We start from the raw sequence: 27067 nt of genomic DNA, 5'->3' as shown, positions 1-27067 counted from the left end.
CCATGCTTTTGATTCTTCTTTTTGGTTTCAGCAGCGGTTGATCTGCAGTTTTGTGTAGTTGCATTTTTTTGGTAAGAATTTTTTTTTTGTTGTGTTTATTCCAATTGAGTATTATGTCATGCATGAATTAATTTTCTGTAAGTGGTTTCATAATAGCAGCTTATTTTGTTAGTGACTTGTAGATGAAATTCTTTGCGATGTGTTTTGCGTTATTTTACATGTAATTTTCTTGTTTTTTCTTTTTTAGAGGGATACTGTTGGTCCTTACTGTGTCTGTGCAGAGTAGGTGGTGGTGAGTCTAGTTGCTTCTGGCAAGTGAGTGGTATAGTGTTGGAGTATATAGGTCTTTGTGATAAAGCTATAATTTGTTTATTTCTTTTTTTACAAAGGGTTTGTTGTTGTTGACTTGTTTGACAAGTTACCTTTAATAGTAATCATTATGACTAGATGTAGAATTACTGCTCAGCAGGTGGTTGGTATTCTTTTTGAATCTTCCTCTGAGCAGGGTTATGAGACTGACAGTGCGTCTTAGCGAGAGAAGGGAGGGGAAGATTTAGGCAGTGAGTTTTCTCTCCACATGGAAACCTTAGATGATGAAGATACACTCAGTGTGGATGAAGGGCCTGTTTTAGAGGGGGACACTTATGTGCAGGTGGTGCAGCAAGAGACATCGGTATTGCAGCCTAAGGCTTCCTACTGGAAGTGCTGAACTCTGGGTTGATCCAAACATTGTGCAGCAGGTGTTGCCTGCTTTTAGTGTGGATGCAGGGTGTAGAGTGGATTGTGATTTTATTTTTCCTATATACTCTTTTCAGTTGTTTATGGATGATATGTTTTTTGGCTGAGATTGTTGAGCAAACTAATTTGTATGCTGAACAATTTTTGAGGAACATCAGTGCCACACTTAAGACCCACTCTAGAGCTACTGGGTGGACTCGCACAGATCTGGAAGAGATGAAGACGTTTTTTAATGGGCTTGATAAGGAAGCCGTCCATGGCTTCATATTGGTCTACCAGTCCCTTGATGGCAACGGCCATATTTCCTGCGATTATGACCCGTGATCGGTATTTACTTTTGCTTCGGATGCTGCATTTTGGACTCCCCCGGTTGTCTAGTTTTCAGAAATGTTTGGGTTTGGTTCTTTCCCAAGATGGCTGCCGAGCCCGGGCCGAAATCTCAGGTGCCCCCCACCCAAATTCCAGGTAGTTTTGTTACAGGTAATTTTGAAGTCTCCATAGTACGAACTGGGCCATTTCCTGTTGCAGCCACTATGCCTACCCACACAAGTGAGGAACCATTTTTATCGGGAGACCTGGGGAAACTCTGGGTGGGAGGACATTTGTGGATCCACGCAGATTCCAGAACTTTCCCACACATAAATTTGATAACAAAGTGATTTATTTCAGCAAAATGTGTGGTTTGCAGGGTATTCTGGGTAGGAGAATGTTGGGGGACCCATGCAAGCCATACCTCGCTGGACTCCCCCAAGTGTCTAGTTTCCAGGAATTTGTGAGTTTGGTAGGTTTACCTAGATGGCCGCCGAGCCCTGGGCCAAAAACTCATGGCACCGCTCTTGCAAAACCAGGTTGATTTGTGATAGGTAATTTTGATGTGGCCTCAATAGGTTTTGGGCCCTTGCCTGTCGCGGATCCTTGACCCACCAATGCAAGTGAGGCACCATTTTCCCCGGAAGACTGTGGGGAAAACGGGTGGGTGGAAATTTGTGGATCCCCGTAGATTCCAGAACTTTTCACCACAGAAATGTGAGGAAAATTAGTTTTTTTGGACAATTTTTTAGGTATGCAAGGGATTCTGGGTAACAGAACCTGAAAAGAGGCAGTCAATCAATCAATCAATCATAACATTTGTATAGCGCACTACTCACCCGGAAGGGTCTCAAGGCGCTTGGGGGAAGGGGTGTGCTATTGCTCGAACAGCCAGGTCTTGAGTTGTCTCCTGAAGGCGAGATGGTCCTGGGTCAGCCGAAGGTGGATGGGGAGGGAGTTCCATGTCTTGGCCGCCAGGTAGGAGAAGGATCTGCCTCCGGCGGTGGCTCTTCGGATGTGTGGTACGGCGGAGAGGGCGAGGCTTGTAGAACGTAGCTGGCGGGTGGGCGTGTAGAAGGTCAGGCAGTCGTTGAGGTACTTGGGGCCCAGGTCGTGGAGAGATTTGTGTGCGTGGGTGAGGAGCCTGAACGCGATCCTCTTGCTGACGGGGAGCCAGTGCAGGTCCCTCAGGTGGCCGGAGATGTGGCTGCGTCGGGGGATGTCGAGGATGAGTCGGGCTGAGGCGTTCTGGATGCGTTGGAGTCTTTTCTGTAGCTTGGCTGTGGTTCCGGCGTAGAGGGTGTTTCCGTAGTCCAGTCGGCTGGTGACGAGTGCCTAGGTGACCGTCTTCCTGGTTTCAGTCGGGATCCATCAGAAGATCTTGCGGAGCATGCGTAGGGTGTTGAAGCATGATGAGGAGACGGCGTTGACTTGTCTGGTCATCGAGAGGGAGGAGTCCAGGATGAAGCCCAGGTTGCGTGCGTGGTCTGTTGGCTTGGGAGTGGTGCCCAGGGCGGGGGCCACCAGGAGTCGTCCCAGGGGGAGGGCGATGGTCCAAGGATGAGGACTTCCGTCTTGTCTGAGTTCAGTTTCAGGCGGCTGTTCTTCATCCACTCGGCGACGTCTTTCATCCCTTCGTGTAGGCTGATTCTGGCGGTGTCCGGGTCTCTGGTGAGGGAGAGGATCAGCTGGGTGTCGTCGGCGTAGGAGATGATGTTGAGGTTGTGTTGGCGTGCGATGGCTGCAAGAGGTCTCATGTAGACGTTGAAGAGGGTGGGGCTGAGTGATGATCCTTGCGGTACGCCGCAGATGACTTCGGTGGCCTCGGATCGAAACGGGGGGAGGCGGACTCTCTGTGTTCTTCCGGCGAGGAACGAGATGATCCACTCCAGTGCCTTCTCTTGGATACCGATGTTGCTGAGGCGTTGAACTAGGGTGCGGTGGCAGACAGTGTCGAACACTGCGGAGAGGTCCAGGAGGATGAGGGCCGCTGTTTCTTCGTTGTCGAGAAGGGCTCGGATGTCGTCGGTGGCTGCGATGAGGGCGGTCTCGGTGCTGTGGTTGGCTCTGAAGCCGGACTGCGAGGGGTCGAGGGATCCGTTTGTCGCGAGGAAGGGGGCAAGCTGTCTGTTGACGGTCTTCTCGATGACTTTGGCAGGAAAAGGGAGGAGCGAGATGGGGCGGAAGTTCTTCAGGTCGGTGGGGTCCGCTGTTGGTTTCTTCAGTAGGGCGCTGAGCTCGGCATGCTTCCAGCTCTCCGGGAAGGTGGTGGTGTTGAAGGAGGTGTTGATGATGTTCCGGAGTTGGGGTGCGATGGTGGAGTCTGCTTTGTTGAAGACGTGGTGGGGGCAGGGGTCTGTTGGAGATCCGGAGTGGACGGTGTTCATCGTGTGGGCTGTGTCTTCGGTGGTCACCGTGGTTCAGGTGCGGAGGGTGGCGGTGAGGGGCGTTGGTTCGAGGTTGGGTGCGTGGATGGTGCGTCGAAGCTGTTGTGGATGTCGGCGATCTTGCGGTGGAAGAACGAGGCGAGAGAGTCGCAGAGATCTTGTGAAGGAGTAATGTCGTTGTTGCCGGTGCTGGGGTTGGAGAACTCCTTGACGATGCTGAAGAGTTCCTTGCTGTCGTGGGCGTTGTTGTCCAGTCGTTCCTTCAGTGATTTCTTCTTGGTGGTGCGGATAAGCTGGTGGTGATTGCGGGTGGCATTCTTGAGGATAGTCAAGTTGTCTGTGGTCCGGTCGAGGAGCCAGGCTTTCTCGAGGGTGCGGCAGTTCTTCTTGGAGTCCTTGAGTTCGTCGGTGAACCAGGAGGCTTTCTTGCTTCTGGGTCTGATGGGAGGGTTCTTCAGTGGCGCGAGGTCGTCGCCGCAGGCGGTCAGCCACTGCGTGAAGTTGCGGGCTGCTTCGTTGGAGTCCGTTGTGCTGGCGGGTGGGTTCTGGCTGAGGGAGGTGGTGAGCTACTCGGCGGTGATCTTGCTCCAGCTCCTGTGAGGAACCTGTTGCGGGTGGTGGTGGGTCGTGCTTCTTCTGAAGCTGAAGTGGACACAGCTGTGGTCAGTCCAGTGAAGTCCGGTGGAGTGGCTGAAGGTGACATGCTCGCTGGATGAGAAGACGGGATCAAGCGTGTGGCCGGCGTAGTGGGTGGGGGTGTTGACCAGTTGCTTGAGTCTGAGGTTGGCGAGGTTGTCCAGCAGGGCGACGGTGTTGCGGTCCTTGTTGTTCTCCAGGTGGAAGTTGAGGTCCCCTAGGATGATGTAGTCAGTGGAGGGGAGGGCGTGTGGGCTGATGAAGTCCGTGATGTCTTCGCTGAATTGTGTGCGTGGTCCCGGGGGTCTGTAGACAAGGGTGCCTCTGAGGGTCGTCTTTGGGTCGGTGTGTTTCTGGAAGTGGAGGTGTTCGGCGGCGGAGAAGGTGTCGTTGGAGTCGGTCGTGATGCGGATGGTGTTCTTGTGTACGATGGCGATGCCTCCTCCAGTCTGGTTGACGCGGTCCCTCCAGGTGATCTTGTATCAGTCTGGCATGGCGATGGCGTTGTCGGGTGCAGAGGAGGAGTTCATCCAGGTTTCTGTGAGGAAGGCGACGTCGGGTGAAGTTGTGTTGAGCAGGTTCCAAAGTTCGATGGCGTGTCTGTGGATGGAGCGGGTGTTGAGCAGGATGCACTTGAGGTGGGTCTTGCTGGTGCTTGGCTTGGCGGGTGCAGTGCAGGTTCGGAGGCAGGTGAACTTGCAGGCTTTGCACGTGAAGGGTCCGAGGATGCGTTTCGGGGTGGCCCGGCAGCAGGCGGGGTTCCGGCCGGCATTGAGTGCGTTGAGGGCGGCGGCGTTGTAGGTCTGTCGGGTGGTCTCGTAGCGGCGGGGGCCAGGGGTCCAGGCGCTGGGCGCGGTCCAGGCGCGGACGGGCGCAGACGGGCTTGCCTTTGGCGCTCCTTCGGCGCACAATCGGCGCGCCCGCTGCGCATGACCGCTGCGCGTCCGTGCGGTCGCCATTTAAGGCTAAGTGGGAGGGAGGAGCAGCTGGGAGGCAGGAGCGGGGAGCACACGGAAAAAAAGGGGGCGTGGCCGTGAGAACGTCGGCGCGAAGCGGGGAGCGGGGCGGGCAGGCAGAGCGGGAAAAACACAAAATCCAACAACTTTAAACAAATTGAAGCACCAAGTGCAACAACTTTAAACAAATATTAGCACAAAATACAACAGCTTTAAACAGATTTACGGCGAAACAGCTGGGGAACAGTACAGTGAGGCAGGCAACTAGGGAGACAGGCAGACGGCAGAACGAGGCTGCGAGCAGCAGCGAGGGGCACACGAGGGGCGCACACACAGCTGGTGGCCGTGCGGCGCGGGGTGTCCTGAGAACAGGTCACACTCACCTGCGCCGCGCGGTCGCCATTTAAGGACAAGTGGGAGGGAGGAGCAGTTGGGAGGCGGGAGCGGGGAGGACACGGAAAAAAAGGGGGCGTGGCCGCAAGTCACCCCACCATGGATTCATCCTTGGGGTCTAGTTTTTAAAAATGCATGTGTTTGCTAGGTTTCCCTAGGTGTCAGTAGAGCTAGGGTTAAAAAACTGAAGCTAGGCACGTTGCCAAAAAAGGGTCATTTTTCACTGTGAAATTGGGATCTATGTCGTTACCAGGCATACTTTTACAACGCATACCTTTACCACGCAACTTTTACATCGCAAGTCGTTACAACGACTTGCGTTGGGGGGCGCTGGATAGCAAATAGTTTAATTTACTATTCCAACTCCAGTCCCAGTCGATAGTAGGGAAGGTTTTGGATAGTAAATTAAACTATTACCTATCCTAAGCGCCCCCAGCGCAAGTCGTTGTAACGATTTGCATTGTAAAAGTTGCGTGGTAAAGGTAGTGCGTGGCAAAAGCTGCGTTGTAAACTTTGTTTACGGTGAAATTGTGGTGTGTCCACGTTGTGTTTCCTGACGCGGGCACGAGGCCAACCCACAAAAGTGAGGTACTATTTTTCTCCGAAGACTTTGTGGAACGCGGGTGGGTGGAAGTTTGTGGATCTATGCAGTTTCCACAACTTTCCACCACAGAAATGTGAGGAAAATGTGGGGTTTTTTGACAAGTTTTTTAGATTTGCAAGGGATTCTGGGTAACAGAACCTGGTAAGAGCCAATCAAGTCACTCCATCCTGGATTTCCCTGGGTGTCTAGTATTTAAAAATGTATGGGTTTGCCAGGTTTCCCTGGGTGCCGGCAGAACTAGCGTTCAAAAACTACAGCAAGGCACTTTGCAAAAAAAGGGACATTTTTCACTGTGAAATTGTGGTGTCCACGTTGCGTTTTGCACCGTTTCCTGTCGCAGGCACTATGCCTACCCACACAAGTGAGGTACCATTTGTATTGGGAGACTTAGGGTAATTCAGATTTGTAAAGCAGCTGCTATTACCTATTGACTTTCGATGCATTTCTCCCTTCCAAATGAAAGACAATGTGTAAAAAAGAAGTCATTTTGAAAAATGACCGATAATTCTGATGCTAGTATGAGTATTTCCCATTTTGAAAATGTGCAGATATCCACTGTTTCTATACTCTATATTTTGTTCCCATTTCAGAAATACTTAGGTGTCTTTCATACCGATTTTTCCATGTATACATTTTCCCAGAATATTTGCTATCTACCCACGTACATAATAAAAAACGGAGCAAGTTGCTGCTCAGTTTTTGGCACTGGGTTCGTCGGGTTCTTGGTAAGCCTACAAGTTCTATATATCCCCACAAACAGTAAGGTCCTGCAGATGTAGCTAAATATTGATTTCAAAGAGTTGTCATAATTTGAAGAAGTTACAGGTGAAAAACGTTGACACAAAAGGCTGTTTTTTTCAACTAATTTTCAATTTTTCCTATATTTCACTGCTAGTTTCTATAAAGAAACCTTGAAGAATCTACACAAATGACCCCCTGATGAATTAAGAATGTTATCTACTTTTCTAAAATGTGTAGCTTTCCAGGATCCATCATTGCTTTCATATCCATTTCTACCATTAACTGGAAGGAGGTTGAAAGCACAAAAAATAGCAAAAACTAGGCTATATTCCAGAAAAATGGCCAAACTGTGTAAACATTTTTGGTTTTCTGACAAAAGTCTGTCATTCCCTAAAATATGGGTGAATGGTGATTTCAGCCCCACAAAACCTTTTCTTATACCATTTGCAGGGAAAACCCCAGACATTTGCAGCTCTTTTTTCCCATTTTTCCTCCAAAAACCAAAATGTAGCTGTATTTTGGCTAATTTCTGGGTCCCCTCTAGGGAAATCCACAAACCCTGGGTACCTTCAGAGTTTCCATGATGTTGGAAGAAAAGTATACAAATTTGGTGTGGATACCTTATGTGGTCAAAAAGTTACAGGGGCCTAAGCGCGAACCATCCAAAATAGCTAAAAAAAGGCTTAGCACAGGGGGGAAAAGGCCTAGCAGCGAAGGGGTTAAAACTGGGAACATTGATATACTTAGCCTGGATTGTTTTTAGATCTCCTGCCAGCAATAGTGGGCTACTGTGTTATCTTCTATTGCCCTCATCCTCCAATAGTATTTAACCAAGGCTCCTTGTCTTGCAGGTATCTGGTTTTTTAGACCATATTCTAATGTTATCTGTGTTTGTGAAATGTGACATGGAAATGAGAACAATTTCTTGAAGAGACCGGATTGTGCTGTGTTTAAAACTTTCGAGTACTTTGCATCCATAATTTCCCATCTATACGATATGGTTGGCAAAAGATTTGCTGCTGCAACCTTAAGCAAATGGCTTGTTGAACAGATGCTAAGTTTTTTCTACAGGGTTTTGAATGCAAATAGTAGTTGTTTGGCTTTTATTGGCCCTTGGTCCAGGTATTGCTTAAAATTGAGGTGTCGGTCTAGATAGAACCCTAGATATTTATATCTATCCACCTGAGACAAAGGTTTATCGTTTACCATCCAGATGAAGGTAAGGCATTTTTTGTGGCAATTGGAAAAGCACACCACCTTCGATTTTTGATGGTTGATTGCTAATTGAGCAGAGGTTGTGTATGCTCCTAGTTGGGAGTTCAGCTGCTGCAAACCTAGTGGAGTTCGCGATAGGAGGACGATGTTGTCAGCGTATTGAAGATTTACTATTGATGATTGATGTCTTGTGTTGAGCTAAGATTTTTCTCTAAGTCGACTGTGTAGATAAGTTAAATAGAGGAGAATAGAAATAGTCAAATAAACAGGGGGCCAACACGCAGCCCTGTTTTAGGTTGTTACTTGTTGGAATTTTATTTGTTAGACTTCGCCCGTCTCCTTTTTTTATTTCAACCCATGTTTGTGAACAAAGGTTGATGATTGCCTCTAGTAGTTTGTTTGGGGCTCCCCATGTTTTCATTTTTGCCCTTAGCCTGGCTCTCAGGACTTTGTCGAAGGCTGCTTTCAGATCTATGAAGCACACATGCAGGATGTTCGATTTTGCAATGGCTTGGTTGGCTAGAAGGGTGACTGCAGATATGTTCGTTAGGATGCCCATCCCTGCCCGAAATCATGTTTGTGTGTTTAGGATGAGATCTGTGTGGCTGACCCAATCCTCCAGGTCTACCAACAATTTTGATGCGTAGATTGTTGCCTCTACATCAACGACTGCTATCAGTCTATGATTGGATGGGTCGGAGCATGCCCCTGATTTGTGTATGGGTTGTAGAATGCTTTCTCGCCAGGAGTCTGGGATTGTGCTGGACTCAAAGATGTATGTGAACAGAGGCGTGAGATGGCCAGACCAGAAGGATGTGTCTTGTCTGAATAAAGTGTTTGGCAGGCCATTTCGCCCTGGTGCTCCGTCTGGTCTCCAATTTTTTATGATTTTCAGTACCTGCTCTTGTGTGATCTGTGGGAGGTATTCGGATGGTTCTGACCTAGATGCCTCCCAAGCTTCTATTTGAAAATTGTTATCTTTTTGATTGTTTCAATGTTGTAGTGAATTCTTAAATTGATGTGTGCCTATTTTGGTCTCAGATTTCTCAGTGGTAATTAGTTTTCCAGCCGTGTGTGCTGTTGTCACCCTGGCGTCCGTCCCGGTTGTTCAGTACTTCAGTAGCTGGTGCTGGACATACTCGAATCCCCATCTCTGCTCTCTCTGATTATGTTGCTGTTGGGTTTCTTTATGTAGGCAGGGTGTGATCAATTAGGGCTTCGCATGTAGTAGTCTGGTTCACTACCAATGATAAGGCATTTTTGATCTCTTTGTGTGTCTCTTATAAAAGGCGGCTGACGTGGATTCATCAGTTCACATTACCTTAGCATAAGTTGTTGAAAATGTCTGATGTAGGTTACCAATTCTCAGTTTCCTTGCCAAAGCATGAGTATCCCATATGGGTGAACTGTTACATTCATTTTTTGTAAGAATCCTTTCCCAAATGCTCCAGGACTTGCTCCAGATATGTTATGTTAAGGCTAGTGGCATTATTTAATGGAGTGGCCCAAGTTCATTCTTCTCTGGGCAAATGAGAAAGTATGAACACCACTTTAGAGATATGGGTAGTACATTCTCGTAGTCTGAGCATTAAATGTAATCTACATTGTGCCATGAAAATCTGATAGCCCTGGGGATCGCCATTGAATATTTGCGGCCGAGCCAACATATTTCCAGACATTGCTGGGCTAATCAGAAAATTATAGTCACCTGTGGAATTGAAAAGTGATAAAGACCTACTTGGGTCCAAATTGGAACTTGGGCTATTAGTTGGGGGCATTTCCTTCATGAGTTGTAGTTCAATTATCTTACTTCTGAAAAAGGCTCTTTCTTGTGAAGAGATATCCAAATCTTTTTGAACATTAGAAATGGCTAGTGCAAGTGTCTCAAAGGATTAGAATCAGAATCTACTTTTTAGGCCCGTAACCTGTGAGGTTTTAGATTTAAAGCATACGTTTGGCAGATTCTGGTGCTAATTTACTAGATTCCACCTTAGGGACTGATGCAGTTTTGAGTAACAGAAGCTCAAAGCCCACGCTTTTGGTTGCAGGAAAATAGGTGTAAGGGTAAAGAAACACTAGAGGCATACTTCACAGGTATTGGTAATTCTTCAGACATTAACCTTCTAGCACACGTCCTCACAGAGAAAACTAAACAAGAGACATAGAGATAGCTAATGCATGGCATTGCCATCACCACCTACAGTCCCACTCCAGTCCAGGACTTACAGGTTCTCAGTGCAGGGTTGCCGGTAATACGACAACAGTACCAGTTAATCCTCTGGCTCTCTGTTGAGCATGAGGGCTGGGAAGAGGATTAATTGAGGTGCAACAGCTATGAAACCAAGAGGAAAAAAAGTGAGAATCCAACAGACTGGTAAATTCAGAGAACAAAAAGATCAGCTTGACATTGGATGCTGAAGGGAATAAACCAACAAAGGGAAATTACTGCAGAGGTGTGCAAATAAGAAAGGGAAGAGTGAAAACAACAAAGGTGCAGCCATGAGAAAAAGGTGGGCAAGACTACAATTTAGAGAGCCATACAACTAAGCAGTTGCAAGGCAACTGATCACTATTACTGACAGGTCTTAAACTCTCCTGAGAGCTCCTGCCTTTCTTCGGGTCTCCATTTTGAATTCTGTCTTAGTGATCTTGACCTGAATGGGCCACCTCATAGCATGGTCTTTCAAATCTTCAAATTCTTCAATTCCACTCCTTCCTTGCTCTTTCCTTCCCATGCCTGATTCCCAATCTTGTTGATTGTGTACCTACTATTACTCATGATCTTGACAATATGGGCCTGATTCACATAAGTAATCTGAGACAAAATGCTAACATTTTGTGAATACCGAAAGTCGTAAATTTAGGATTTTGTCTCAGATTACTTTTGTGAATCGGGCCCTTGGTGTAAAATTCACGTTGCTGACAAAGGGATTAAAACCACACCCTCTGCTCACCTTCCTCCTTGGGGCCCCTGCGCCTACCTACAGATGGATTTTAACCCTATGCCCAGATACAGCCCATACTCATATATGCATTGATTGTTTGTATGTTCTCCAGTTGGGTGGAGGCTTATACCTGCATCCAATACGATAACATTACAGTTACCCAAAAGCTGTTGCCCCTTTTCAGTACTTTTTCTGAGTAGTTCCTCTGTAACTGGCAAGTGACCAGTTAATTTCCTGTGCAGTTCAGGCATCCGCAAAGCCTTAGGAGTATGCCAACACTTTCACTGGGCATACCATTTGAATATGCAAGCAAAGAGTGATGCAACAAAACTACCTTCAAAAACAGATTAGCAACAATATGTGTAAAGACTCAACTCAAGTGGAGTGATGCCATACCAATGGCTGCTTTTGATGAAAGGATGAATGCAAAGGACTCGAAAGTTTTAAACACAGCACAACCCAGTCTCTTCAAGAAATTGTTCTCAATTCCACGTCACATTTCACAAGCACAGACTCCTTCCCAGAAAACAAGATTGAGCTCCTGTAAAATAATAATCAATGTCCTCCAACCCTCCTGTCCAACTATAAGCTCCAAACTTATAGTTAAATGATGATGTGGTCTTGTAGCACTGCAGGCAATTGATTCTCTGTCTCTCCCATTTCTGGTCTCAGGGTCTAGCTGCCCTCCTCGAGTGGACATCGATCTGTGCCACATCTTGAAGCCTTATAACGGGGTGTACATGAAGATACACCAACAGAAGAGTTTGATGTAACCACAATGGTAGGGTCATTACCAAGTCCTGCTGGTCACTAACACTGCTGTCAAGTTCATGGACTTTCCCCGGATCCAATCACATCACTTCAAGTATGCATCTGCCCCATCAGACACTACTCTTGCTGCTTCAGCAATTACTCCTATTCCCTGTCCTTAGTCTGGATGCAGTACTTCAAGAGCATCATCTTCATCACTTCTAGCTGCTATTAGGGGACTTCCACAGAATGCCTCTCTTCCTTTTTGCAATTACCACCTCTCTCTGAGGTAAACAAGTGACTTCCCAATCTTGAATCCCACTATGGGTCTGGCCAATTCTCGTTGCTTCTGCTCTTGTTCTCGATTCCTTGTGGGTTACCTCATAGAGACTGAGCGCGATGCTGGTGTAAAGCCAAAATGCACTGTGCCTTTACTTGAAAGGAACTGTTGATCTGTGTACCATAACAACTCCAACTTGATGTTGGTAGAAAATGTTCCTAGACAGTAGATCTTTCTTTTTGCTGGACACACTTAAACTCCAACATCTGGGGCCTTTGATCGGAGGTGCCTCTCAGCGAAAATTAAATATGACTTGTTCTGTACTAAAAAAGGGTATCATCCGTAGATGAGGGCATGGCCAAGATGGCGACCACACAGGATGCATTTCAAGTCTGCTCCATGCAAGGCCCACTACTTTTCATGAAAACAGGTGATACCGGTTAGCTGCTGGTGCCATCCCATGTTGCTTGTCACACGGTGACTCCATGTGGAGCTAGATCAGGCGCAATTCCAGCTAAACAAGCAAGGGGAACCACAGATAGCGGCTGCAACCGCTCTGGAAAGCCACCAGCAGCAGAAGGTGGCGAAGCGGAGGCGGATTGATCCTGAGGGCAAAGAGATGATGAGAAACCCTCCGAGAAAGCAGCGGAAGGAGATCCTTATTTGACAACTGTGCCATTCGAGAAGAAGAAGAGCCCCTGACAGTGACCAAGGGTGACATAACTACCAACCGTCAAGGGAGGGAAAGAATCCTCCTCCCGTCTTCCTTATAATCACTATGCACTTAATCCACAGAAAAAAGTGTAGTTTGCTGCCTTACTGGCAATAGTAAATCAATAGGTCCTTTGTATCGACCATGTTGGTACGCATCCTGCGCCCTCTTCAAAAATCCTAAGGTTGTGGGTAAACGTGCATGAATTCCAGCAGCATTCATGCCACTCGCACAGTGGTTCCTGCGGCATGCTCTGTGCCCACATTCGGTCACGTGACCCTTGATTGAAGTGCTTATTGGGAAGATTAGATCTTGCAGACAACTCGAATATTTCTGTTTTCTTGCCGCTACTGTCCTGATGAGGCCAAAATGAATATGGCCGAAATGGGTCGACCACATGAAACAGAAGAGTCCGCCAGATGCTGATTAATGTGATAAAATTGGGTACATGTTCTAGATAATAGAGTGAGGGTTGAAGAATCCCCTCAAATGTGCACAGGACTACCTCTTTCTTTTTCTTTTTCTAGTGATGGATGGAATTACGTTGTTGGCACATGTGCACTCAAAAAATAACAGGCAGGAAAGATTGTTTTCTGGATATATTCAATTATATGTACTCATGTGTTTGGTATACTTGTTATCTTTGTTTGTGAAAAATTTGATAAAAATAAATATTTTTACAACTACTTCTGGAGTAAGTATTGGTGTTGCCTATCAATGAAAAAATTATAGCGATTTATCACTCATAGATAGGGATTAATTCAGTTCTCCCTTGGATAAACGTTTTGGCAGATTAGTTCCTCTGCATCGTTGTCTCTTTTCCAGAGTTTCTCGTAGCCCAGATGCAGGAGGATTATTAGGGCTAACCCCATTTTGGAACTCAGGCTTTCTGCTAAAGGCAAAAGGCCCTCCAGACAATGCCACACACCAAAACAAAGACCCCAGCCATGGGCATGAAACAATTAAGCAAAACAGCTAACAAATTGACACTTGGGAGATGAACGGCATTAAGGGCTGGTGAAGAAGACTATCGTGAGAAGGCAATGCCCCATGCCCCGGAAAGCCAAAATTAACCGCTCCTTCTCCTGGCATGTGCAATCAGCTGCGGACCGTACCTGGTGAGACCATGACAAACTGGGGGGAAGACATACATGGATGCAACTTCCACCTAGAGGAACAGTGCCTATCTCTCGGAGCTAACTGCCCACATCTAGTGTCTAATCTATGCACACCGACTGAAGAATCTCTGTACAATCTCTGATGGAACATGGTGATTAGGCACTGAGACTGAGGCAAGGCCGAAATTGCACAGTGGTGCCAGCCTGAGAAACCCGTGGTTGTTGGGGGGGTGCACTTTTCCATTGAGACTCTGATACAGGCCTACGCACCTGGGATATCACACCACTGATAGGGAAGGCACGACTCAAATCGGCAGGGGTCCCGCCTGATGCCAGTGCCTCCCGTGAGACAGAAACGGACAAGGATGACATGGCCGCAGATGGGGACTCTATAAGCCTCCAACTAGACAAAATCCTAGTAGCCATTGAGGCTACGAAAAACACTCTTTAACAAGATGTAGGCACAGTATTGGTGGGCTTGGGCCTCCTTCGTGCAGAGCACCACAAGTTGGCAGATAGAGTCAAGGAGGTAGAGACTTCCATGGGTGATCTTAGAGCCGAATGCTCAACCCTCACTAGCCAAGTAACTGCACTACAAAACAGATTACTGGTCCTTGACTGAAGAGCAGAGGATGCTGAAGGCCGCAATAGACAGAATATTATCAGGGTGGAGGGCCTCCTGAAGAAAAATGAAAAATGCGACATGATGAGCTATATATGGTTGCGCACAGAGGTGGCAAGTGGACTGCTAACCCCATTCTTCACTCTGAAGAGAGCTCACCGGCAACCGCCGAGGCCCCTGGACTAAGCACCAAGACCGGTCGTAGCTCCGTTACTGCACTACCGAGACCGGGAGATCATTTTGCGGTAGGCGCTCACAGATGGCCCCTACGTAATAAAAAATGTAAAGGTCTCCATATTTAAGGACCTCACTGTAGTGGTGCAGGCTAGAAGGGCTTCCTTCCTGGAGGTTAAGAGAGCGCTCCGGGACAATGGCATCTAATATTCTCTACTGTTCCTGTCCAAACTGCAAATTGTCCTAGATGGTACTGCCAACTTTTGTGAAGACCCAGAATCTGCCTGGGACTTGAAGAACCGGATTAACCCACTTACAGGGTCTCGGCGGCGGGGGAACCGCCCAAATCTTCCATACCCTTCATACGTAGTAAAAGGAGACACAGGAGCCTTCGTCTGCAGGAGGAACCCAGATTTATTTCAAAAGCCTGGGCTATGGAACAGAGTCCCAAGCTAGTCAGAGACAAAACCCAGGAGGCTGCTACTTTACTCTGTAGCTTACAAGCCTTTTATACATTTCTCATACCATTCTTTTGGCTGTCAGTCCATTGTCCAATCAGGGCAGTGTTTGTAGTTGATAGCTTGATCAAGGCGATGCTTGTAGTTGGTGACCTGGTCAAGGCTTGGTACACAGAGCATTGTCCACTCTATGCTTGTAGTTGGTGACCTGGTCAAGGGCTTGGTACACAGAGCATTGTCCACTCTGCTTTGATCAGGGCTCTTTCTTTCAGGTCATTGTTCAATTGCTTGATCAAAGCCTGGTCTTTCAAGTCATTTGTTTATTTACCCTGATTAGAGTCCAGCAGTCAGACTATTGTCTAGATAACCTGATCACTGTGGCAATGATGTTTTATCAGGCTGGGAGCAGGAGAGGAAAAATGAATCATTCACTCGGGGTGAGGGCCATGTGGCTTTCTGATGAACTGAAGAGAACAGGGGGTTGGGCGGGTGACAGTTCCTGGGCAGAAATGCAGGCCTGCAAAAATGGATTTTTGTCGTGCTGATAGAATTTTCCTCGTACATCAGGAAAAACGACCAGGTGGGTTCTTTGAAAGTGTTTGCCATGAGATGGCAGTGCAAAAACCAATGGAGTCCTGTTAAAAATGATTGTTGATCGAACAATTATTTTCCTCAGCCCTCCTTTTGCCATAGAGTGGCAAATACTTTAGGAAATGTCAATGTTCATAAGGCCATCTGTTTCTTGTTGGATCATTACCATGATATTGGTGTTGTGAATGTTTGATGGCGGAGGCTTGATGGTCTGCACACAGATTGTACAGAGTACTGGCAGGCACTGAAACACAAACAGCAGGAGACCAGGACAGCTACTCCTAATGCAAGGAAGATAAGGACCTTCCAACCCCACTGCGTTCTGCAGGAGTCGGGGTAGGAGTCGGTGATGTAACAGGATGGAAGATCAGTAAGAGCCAACCAAGGATAGTTAGGAGGAGGGAGACAAACTGCGTCACCATGGTGACCATGAAGCATCTGCTATGTTGGAGACTGGCATCTTGTTTCAGGATACGGGTGTTTGGGAAGGCGGCCATTGTGCTAAGCCAGGGACCCCTGGTGGCTGTCTGTGATTGGTGGTTGTTTCACTGGATGCAGGGGCTGAGGGCCCTTGTGGTTTACCTCAGTCTTACAAACAGCACTACTCTCAGCCTAAGAGGATCACAGCCCTACAGCCTATTGGCACTTGGCGAAGTCAAGGGCAAGCCTTCCCTCTGGAGCGTAAGTTGTATCTGTCGGAAGCAGGGACAGTATGGTCAGGAAACAATTGTTCTTGATGCTGAGCAGTGTTAAGGGAGGGTTCCACCCTTCCTTTTAGTATCTTGTCACTCTCCACTTCAGCAGATGTAGAATGCAGTCTGGCATCGCTGAATGAGACAAACCTCGGGACTGTTTCTGTAAAGAGTACAAAAGGTCTTACTTAGACTGTACAGACAATCAGTTTTTATACCCAATGCTGTACAGACATATTAGTAGTATGGGACTGAATATCAATCATACTCTTTACTGTGTTTTCAACCATGCCCTCGTCTGCCACCCACCTAGCAGGACCTCCTACATACATTCCTTCCCTTTTTCTAAGAGCTGTTTGTCTGGCCGTCTGGTCAGCCAGGGCATTGCCTTTCCCAACATCATCTATAGTTTCCAGGGCTGCAGAAAGCACCATGGTTGTGCAGTAGACCCCTCCATACTCAAACGAGTAAGCGGATACCATTCCTCTGATGATCACAGGGCAAGTGACAGTCACCACATGTTCAGCCAACTCGGGTACTAAGAGGCACAGCACACACAGCTGTAGATTGTCCAGATGTTTGAAGGCAATTGTTTCACAATGCTGTATTTGTAAAAATGTGCTGATTATGCGTAACATACCAGAATTATCTCTGCTCAGCGGAAAGGAGGTGGTTAGATGGGTGGGCAAGTTCAGGGGTGGGGTTAGGAGGAAAGAATGGAACACAAACTCATGAGGCATAAGGAGATCATGTTCATGAAGTGCTTTTAAAGACTGGCTTTGAAGGTCATTAGTACAATTCCGGGTCGCTCTGTGTACTTTCAGAGTCAATAGACTACAATTTAGGTTGAGCATGTGCAACCAATTTTGTTAGAAATGTGTCTCCTCATTCCAAATTCAAGGGCATTGTCCCAGGCATTTTAGAGGGCTTAAGGCGGCAGGTATCCCACCTCACTGGGCTCCCTTCACGGAAGCAAAACAAAACCCACTTGTATCCATGGGGGGACGGGGGAACAAGCGCAAATCTACCCAAAACCCATACACACCTAGGTTTCATGAGTATGGGAATATAAAGCAGACAGAACAGTGTCTGCTGTGGCAAGGAGAGGCAATCCTATTGCCATTAGACGTTAGCCTCAAAGTCACAATAAATATCTACAGCCAGGAAGGGATTACCTTGGTGTATCCATGCCAACATTGGATGGCTTAAGACCATGTCCTAGCCAGGGATGTAACAAAGGCCTGTACAGACCTTGTGTTGCACGGAGAGAAGGAGGGGGCATAGAGGTTAGCAGGTATGATAACCTTGTATCGTCCAACTCAACTAAACCCCTTTCAAGGGCAACAGTGACACAGGATGGCAAAAAGAACATGAACCTTGAAGGTAACTTTACTTTAGGTGCGAAGCCTAGGGAGTCGTGAAAGAATGTGATGGGGACACATGAAAGGAGGCCTCTTGCCCAGTGTTGCGGTTGAGGAGCTCGAGATGTCCCTCACACTTTCGTTTTAAGTGCCGGAAGTGTGCAACAGCAAACCGGACTCAGTTTCGCTGTTCTATAGAACGCAAAGGATGGACAGACAGAACCCGGCATTTATTTAGTCGTCCCATTCATGTACACAAGTGAACTACAGTACTGGTCTGCTCAAAAGAAAGCAGCCCCCCTCCCCCCGTGCCACCCAACATAGGCATTTGACTTCACTTCACCCTGAACAAAAAGTCACGCTGACCTCATTTCCACGCGCACTGTTTTAAGGTTGCGACCTCTTGAACAGTCCCTCATTGCGAACAGACTAGAAGTGACTTTCGTAAAGGAAGGCGGAAAAAGAGCCTGTGAGAGTTTGGTATTCCAGGAGGAGGCAAGTCCATGTTGGTGCATTAGATGCCCGCTGGGCAAGCTTTAGACTGGTGGGCTTCCAACCTGTGTCATAACTCCTCGTGTGTAGTGAGAGGGACAGGTTCGGAGTCTAAGAAGCAATGCAGTTCATTCCATTCTGCAAGAGTCACGCGCGCACCTAGAGGTGTACATGTTCCTCAACCAAAATGCACCTATCAATTCTATCATCCTAATAAGGATGAGAGTTTGAACCAGCTCACTGGGATTCGCCTCAGGACAACAAACTCAAACTATACCAACACTTCCGGACGATTAAAGCCACACATTCTCCAGATAAAGGCTAAACAATTAATATCGAGTTTATGCAATCGCTACTCTGCTTTTTTTTTTTTTTAAAGACAGAAAATGGTGTGAACCCCCCAGCTAGGGTGCTAGTCATTTGCATTCGAAGCAGCAGAAAGTCTCGGGTTTAATGCAGCCCATGGCTACATGTCATTTAATAAGGCCCTAAAGCGGTCCTCCCACCCCACAGTATACAAATGATTACATACATAAATACAATGGCGTGGATTGCTCGCATACTGGCATTTACAAGGATTCCTTTCAGAGCGGCTGGGAGAGCAACTTGGGGCCTCATTTATGAGGCCGTGCGTCACTTTTACGCCACCGGTGCATCACTTTTTGTGACGCACCAGCAGCGTAAAAAATGTGCCTTGTTGCACCATATTTACAAAGTGATGCATCTAGGTAGATGCGTCACTTTGTAAACCCCTGCGCTACATTATACCTACGCGAGGTATGATGTATGCATGGGGGGTGTTCTGACGCAAGAAAGGGTCATAGAAGTGACGCAGTGAAATCTATAATATTTCACTGCGCCTCTTCTAGGACACAAATGCGTGAATTTCGCACGCCTGCCTTACAGCAGGCGTAAGACTGACGCAGGCCCTTTCACATGGGGCTTGCCCCATGTGAAAGGACACATTGCTGGAGTTGCGTCACTTTTGTGACACACTCCAGCAATGCATCACTTTTGCGCCATACAGATACGTCAGAAATACTGACGTATCTGTAACTCCTTGCGCCATGATGCGTCATACTGTAAATATGACGCATCATTGGTGTCGCAAGGAGGGCGCAGTGAAAAGTGACGCATCGCTTTATTCACACAGCGATGCGTCACTTTTCATAAATGAGGCCCTTGTTGGTTTCTAAGGAAACGGCCCCCGGAGAACAATCGCCCTCGGGAGCAACAATGATTCTGTGCCATGTTTATTGGGCGTCTCGGTATTAACCATTACCCAGCTTTATGACAGGCGACAGCTTACACGCAAAGGCTATTTTAAAGTTTGAAACTAAAGGTCCCCTTGTTAAAGAGGGAATCTGTCCAGCCAACATTTATTAAATCCGACAAACTCCTCTGTGTGACCTCTAGGGCGGCCTAAAACTGAACGCGAGGAAGTGTAGGGCCCTTCGATGTCTCACAATGATGACCCAACATGCCGGCAACCCGGACTGTACAGAAAGGAAGGACTTTCTGCAGTTGCACAAACCTGTCGGGCACTAAGAATAAAAGCAAAGGTTTGGGACATTTTAATATCACACTAAATCAACGGGTGGCTGGAGCCTCACCTCGGAGGGATACTGGGTGCACAAGATAAACAGCAGAATAAAATGGGGGCTTTGGAGGCAGGTTGCAGTTTCTCCAAGCACGCTCAGGGGATGCAATAACATATAAAGGAAAAGTAGCTTATCCAACATTAGATTTTAGGGCCAGTGCTTAATTAACAGAAATTTGGGGTGAGCAGTTTAGGCTCCATAAAGTGTTTACTGTCACATCAGCAAACAACAAAATACCAGTTTTAGTGTGCCTAGTAGTCTGGATGCACTAAAGCATATAAAAAGTGATGGGTGGAATGCTTGAATTAATCTCAGCCACCAGTAGTTGCTCAGGCCGCATCCCAGCCCAATGTTATTTTGCATAAGTAATTCATCTTTTGCCTTTTGGTATACTGTAGTAGTCTGGATGGCCAGTCTCTACATAGTCCCCGCTTTGACCTTGTATTATTGGCACTTGCCTCTGTAGGCCATTTTCTCAAAGGTACGAAAAAGCTGACTGCAGAGCGCAGGGAGGCCAGTCGGAGGGGGGGGGGGGGTTCAACAATTTATATAAATCCTGCTTAACTGTAGACCACGGGGAAGTAGGAAAAGGGCGGGTAGGGGTAAGGCCGCAGGGGTTGGGCGGATGGAGACTTGTTGTCACTCCCACAGTGAGGACAGAGTTAACGGGCGTGGTTGGTGCCATGGGAAAGGTCGGGATGTGGTAAATAAATAAATAATTACCGGTAATATTTTTCTATGCATTAAATGAAAAGGATAGCTCAATAAATAAGAGGCAAAATCCGGGGTGTCTGAGTCATAGGGGCTTTAATCAGATGGCTCGAGCCAATGGACCATCGGGTTCCATCACCCGCAAAGGTTCAGGAAGGGACAGACACAGGACAAAGGGGAATGGCAGCTGCAGCAACAGGAACGGGACAGCCAGCATCTCATTAACATCATACAGTATATATAGTAAAACAGTACAATTGCATTGAATACAGTAGGCGTAACAAGTGACAAACGGAAGATAAGAACATAGGGGCGTAAAAAGAAGGCGTGCACAGGGCGTGCACGGAGACATGTGATGTGAACGTCACAGAAGTGTCATAAATGGGTGGATACATGGAGGGAGCTACCTGGGCAGCTGGAACCTTTAACCTACTGGTGCGCGCAAACGAGCCATGACGTGTAACTGGGGAGAGCTGGGGGCTCTGACTTCTAGCACTAGAAGAGGAGACTAAAGTCTGGGATGTCAGAACGACCTGTACCTATAGCATATCTGATATCTTGTGTTTGGAGTACATGTTGCTTGAATCTAAAAGTCATCAGGGCAAAGGCTACTTGTCACTAAGGCTGATGCATGCATATATTTCCTAATGTATTGCGTGTGCTATGAATCTTCTATGGACATTAATTCAGTAATTCTCTTGCATGGAGACAGAAAGACTAGACTATAGATGAAGATGTTTATGCAGTTCGTTAGCTAGGAATGTGAAGCCGGGGAGCTGAACTGATAACTGTAAGCATAACATATTCTTGGCAGACAGGCAGGCAGGCCAGGCCGGTCACCGCGCTGCTTGGCAGAAGGTAAGTGAAGGGTCAGGGATGCGGGAGGGGCTACATCGCTCCTCGGAGTGGTTCAGGAGACTTGAGGCTTGAATCTGGTGTCCGGGCCCTATGAGGCCTAGAAACGGGGACAACTTGATGATTTAACGTGCACAATGTAAAGACGTTGACAACATAGGCCTAATACTTGTTGCTTTCACGGGGGACTGGATAACTGACATACTAACGTTGGACACAACTATAATTGCGTCTGTATTCGGGCAAGGGGGTAAATATGCATATCGATCATGCACATATAACATATAATGGGGAACACGTAGGGACACACGACAGGGCAAAATTCAATTTTCCTCATTCCCTCCTTGTTCCCTACGTTTCCTTCAGGAAACATCAATATTCATGATACCATCTATCTGTTCATACAGCATCATTTGCTCGTCTCTTATCTTCTGGGAATAGGACTTTGGACTTGGAATACAAGAGGTAGCGCACAAGCCGCAAATCGCAGGGCCACATTGTAAACAGAGACAACAACTGAATATGATCATTACTACTATTCCTAGGAATGACAGTACTTTCCATCCCCAGGCGGATATTATATTCCAGAGCCAACCGGACCATGTCCAGGTGCCTGGATTCTGGTGTAACTGATGGGCTATTTTATGAAGCCTAGTTATAGCTGAATATACAGACGGTGCGTTATTAGGAATGAAAATGCAACAACTAGATCCGATGACTCTACAAGCTCCGCCCCTATCGGCCAGTATGACGTCAAGAACAAGGCGGTTCTGAAGAACGACAAATCTCATAGCAGATTGCTCTTCTGTTAAGTTACCTAGGGCGGAAGTAGTCTCATTCACTACTGCTTCAAGGGTTCTGGTTAACCTACGTATTAACTTACTATTCTGGATAGGTCCTATGAAGAAAAAGAAACCTTTATTGAAATCTGTATACTGTTCTAATGCAGTTTCAGTCTGATCGACAATTGGGGACTCGATCTCCCTTCTATGTCTGATGTGTACTAGATGTGTATTTCTGTGATAATCGGATGGGGCTAGGAAAACTGGTGGCAGTAGGAAGGCAATGTAACATGTTCCATCCCAATCTAGGGGCAGACGTACATATGCGGTCTGACCACATACAAAATATGAATGACGTGAGGCTTTAAAAGAAGATTTCCCACTGTCACCATACTCGACCACAGTATTACAATCACTGTGTCCTAGATGTACTGAACCATTCTTTCTAACACATAATTCGCCTTTCACTGGTAGAACTGTAATAGCAGGCAAGTCTGGAGTAGTCTCGGACTGAACATTTAAAACCATGAAATTCGAGGAGAAATTACCTAGATCATATACTTCATTTTCTAGATCTAACCCTGTCCTATGGGAAAGACCTTCCTTGTCTGGAAAACATGTTCTATTCAAAAGGGACTTATCGTCCAAGGATGATGTTACCGTAAACCATGCTCCACATGAACCATTGTGTGAAAACGGATAGGGAAAGAGTGGCAGAACTCCCTTCGGTGTCTGAAAAGGGGGGAGTCGACCACACACCCAACAATTAGTGGCATTGCTGGTCTGGTGTGAATAGTGTAACATACGTATAAAAGTATTGTTGCGCATGGCAAGTCGGTAGGATAACTCGTGAGGAGGTAGTTCACTAAAAGTGTGCTCTACTGTATCATTAGAGGAAAGATGTACATGCGAATCAAGAGGAGGAAAAAATACATGTAAAACATAACTTATGCATGTGATCGTAAGACTCAGAAAGAACATAAACAATAAAGTAATCACGCATCTGCTGCGCAGATTCTTAAAATAACGTATTTTCTTGGAGTTTCGTCTAACTCTCTCACTATGGGGGTCTATCTCATACATGTCAGGAACCTGTCTAACCGCTTCACCCGAGAGGGACTTAAACAATTAAACTGTCTGACTTGCTAGACCGTAATTTGATTTTATACTCCTGCTGCGGAGTTTTCTCTAACAGGGGAAGTTTAGAGTCAGTATCGGGGCAGTCCTTGAAAAAAGTCTTTGGACGGAGTCCATGAAAACGCTTGATGTGGCTGGAGTGAAGCCAGCCCTTCCGGCCCTCCAGTTTCACAGCAGTCCTTGTGGTCATCAGAACAAGTTTCGGTTCTTTCCAGCGGGGCTCCAGCGGACTTGAACGATCGAAATTCCTAACAAGGACGAGGTCGCCTGGAATGACCTCGTGCGGTTTCACTTGGGTGTTGTCTGGAAAGGCAGCCGCGACCTGTGAACGACAAGAGAGTAGTGCAGACATCAAGGAAGCTAGGTAATCTGTCAGCATATTACTGTCAACATCGGTAATTTTACGTGGCAAAGGTGTACCCCACATATTCGGGGGACGGCCAAACACAACTTCATACGGTGACAGACCCGATCGGGAGTGAGCGACCATTCTCATGTAAAAAAGGGCGACTGGCAGGGCTACCATCCAATCTACACCTTTCTCGGCACATACTTTTGCAATGCGGATTTTCAGAGTTTGATTGTGTCTCTCGATGAGGCCAGCTGCCTCGGGGTGTCGTACGCAGTGGAACTTCCACTGGTACCCTAACAAAAGAGATACTTGTTTCATGAGTTCGGATGAGAATGGCTGGCCGTTGTCTGAATACACGACCCTGGGCAAACCATAGCGTGGAAAAAACTCACGAACCAACTGCCTGGCAGTGGTCGCGGCAGTGTAATCTGGGACTGGATATGCTTCTGTCCATCTGGACAAAGCGCATACAAATACGAGGACATACTTGAAACCTCGACAGCGATCCATCTGGATATAATCCATCTGGAGGACTTCAACAGGGTGGTCAGGAGGATGGAATCCACGTCGTTCCACGTGAACACCTTTACCTGGATTGAACTGACAACAGATCATGCAGGTACATATTTTCTGCTTTGCTGCTGCTCGTAAATGCTTGTTAAACCAGAGGTTCTGGATACTGTCTAACATAGCTTTTTCTCCTAAATGTGCTGGACTATGTGCTGTATTAATAATGACTTGAACCATAGAGTCGGGGAGAAACCATGTGGCTTTTCCCTTCGTCAACCATCCCTGATCTGTCTGGACCCCTCCTTGTTCAGACCATTTCTTGATTTCGTCTGGGGTAGCATGTGTCTGTATATCTAGTACGTCTTGTGTAGGGTCCTTAACTGTCATACAAGTCGTCTGATCTGGAACATCTGTCTTTGTCGTGTTAACTGGAATGTTTGGAGTCTGAGCTGTAAGCTTGGCTGTTTGATCTGCTAGATCGTTACCTTGGGAAATGGTGTCAGTGGCTTTCGTATGTGCTTTGCACTTCATAATAGCAATGGCTGTCGGTAAATGTATTGCTTCTAACAGAGCTTGAATGAGGGGGCCATGCTGTATCTTGGCTCCATGAGAGGTCAGGAAACCTCTTTCTTGCCAGAGGACTCCAAAGTCGTGAACGACTCCGAATGCATAACGTGAATCTGTGTATATGTTTACTTTCAGGTTCTTGGCTTGTATGCAGGCTTGGGTCAGAGCGATGAGCTCTGCTGCTTGAGCGGACAGGGTATCAATACGATGTGTTTCTATAACTTCAGTTTCAGTAGTCACTGCATACGCTGCTACTAACTCTCCTGTATTTGTTCTCATACATGAACCATCCACGTAAAGTGTCAGGTCTGGATCAGGTAATGCAATGTCCGTCAAGTCTTGTCTTGGCTTTGTCATGGTGTTAATAACTTCCACACAGTCATGTGTGGCAGGATTTGATGTAATCGAGGGTAACAGTGTAGCAGGATTTAAAATGTTGCAGCGTCTGATTTCTATGTGTGGCTGAAACAGAGTCAGTTCATATCCTGTTAAACGTGCAATTGTCAAGTGCTGAGTCTGTGTTCGGTGTAAAAGAACTTCCACGGAGTGTGGAACTTGTACTGTCAGGGAGTGTCCTAACACTATGGAATCACTTTGTCTGATAGCTAGAGCTGTGGCTGCAACTGACTTGAGGCACGCAGGCAGAGCCTGGGCTACTGGATCTAATGTGCTAGAAAAATAAGCACAAGGCTTGTGTTGTCCTGCTTGATCTTGCGTGAGAACAGATAACGCTGTACCATCACGTTCAGTAACAAAAAGTGTAAAAGGCTTACTGTAGTTCGGTGTCGCTAGCACAGGTGCATTACATAAAGCTTTCTTTAACTCATTAAAAACAAGTGTATGTTCCTGGGTCCAAGGGAGGACAGTCGATGTGGCTGCCTCCTGTGTTGTTAATTGTATCAGTGGTTTGGCTAGATATGCGTACTGAGGGATCCATTGTCTGCAGTAAGAAGTGAGGCCGATAAAGGCTCGTACCTCCTTCTGTGTCTGGGGCTGTGGAAGATGTGCTATTAACTGGATACGGTCAGGTGTCAACTGTCTACCCCACTTGGACAGCAAGTGTCCAAGGTATACCACTTGCTGGACACAGAATTGCAGTTTCGAAGGGGACACCTTGTGTCCCATCTCTGCCAGAAAATACAAGACTGTCAGTGACGCACGTTCGCAATCACGTTCTGTACGGGCTGTGATCAACAGATCATCGACATACTGGAGCAGGGCAGTGTCAGTTGGCATGTGAATACTGTCTAGTTGTCTTTTAAGTGCTTGACTGTAAATACTAGGACTTTCTGTGAAACCTTGAGGTGCACGTGTGAATTTATAGCTTCTTCCATTTAAACAGAATCCGAAAAGAAACTGGCTATCTGGATGAATGGGGACACTAAAGAATGCGTTCTTGAGATCAACAACAGTGAAGAACGTAGCTTCAGAATCAATGGCAGTCAATAGGGATGAGATATCTGGAACCACTGGATACTGGGGTATGATACATTTATTGAGTTCTCGGAGGTCAATCACTAATCGATAAACTGGAGGTGCATTTGGATCAGTACGTTTAAGAATCGGAATGATAGGAGAATTACATACATTGGAGTCAGTTTCTACAACTACTCCTTGAGCAATGAGCTCGTCAATAATTTTCGATAAGGCTGCTACAGCCTCAGGTGGCAACTTGTACTGTCGGATTCGTGGTAGTACAACACCTTGTTTCAGAGTGACACGATAGGGTGTAATGTGCATACAACCTACATCAGTTGGACCTTGCGCCCATAAATGCTGTGGTACATTCAGTAATCTTGGATCAAAATCACGTAACACATAATGACCTTTAAAATCACGTAAAAACAATCTCACTCCTTCCGGAGAACAACAGATTACTGCACCCAATTCTTTCAATGTTTAAATACCAAGTAAGTTTTCTGGACATGATTTCGTAAGTAACAAATCTGTAGTACGGGACAATGGACCAACTTCTAAGGAAACTGGTTTCGATATCTCGTTAACAATAGGCTTTCCTGAAAATCCCAGGGAAACATTTCTTGAGCCTGAGAGTGGAGCCCCTGGAACCTCGTCATGACTGATGGTAGTCCTACTTGCCCCTGTATCAATCAGAAATTTTCTGTCTTTCCCTAATACTTGACTGTGTACATAGGGACCCTCTTGATCTACAGGAACCTCGATGAGAGGCAAGCCAACCTCCCTCTCTAGGCTGTTTCATGAATACTGCTGATACTCTGGATAATCTGACTGTGCGTACTGGTACATCTGCTGTGTAACGTGTTGTGTGGCAGCTATAGGCTGCGGTACTGTTACTGTCTGTTGTGCGTTCTGCGGCGGTTGCGAATTCTGCGGAACATGTTCCTGTCTAGGAGGACGCG

The sequence above is a fragment of the Lissotriton helveticus genome, chromosome 6, assembly GCF_964261635.1.
Source record: "Lissotriton helveticus chromosome 6, aLisHel1.1, whole genome shotgun sequence".
Taxonomy (NCBI): domain Eukaryota; kingdom Metazoa; phylum Chordata; class Amphibia; order Caudata; family Salamandridae; genus Lissotriton; species Lissotriton helveticus.
Note: the sequence above shows the minus strand (reverse complement) of the source record.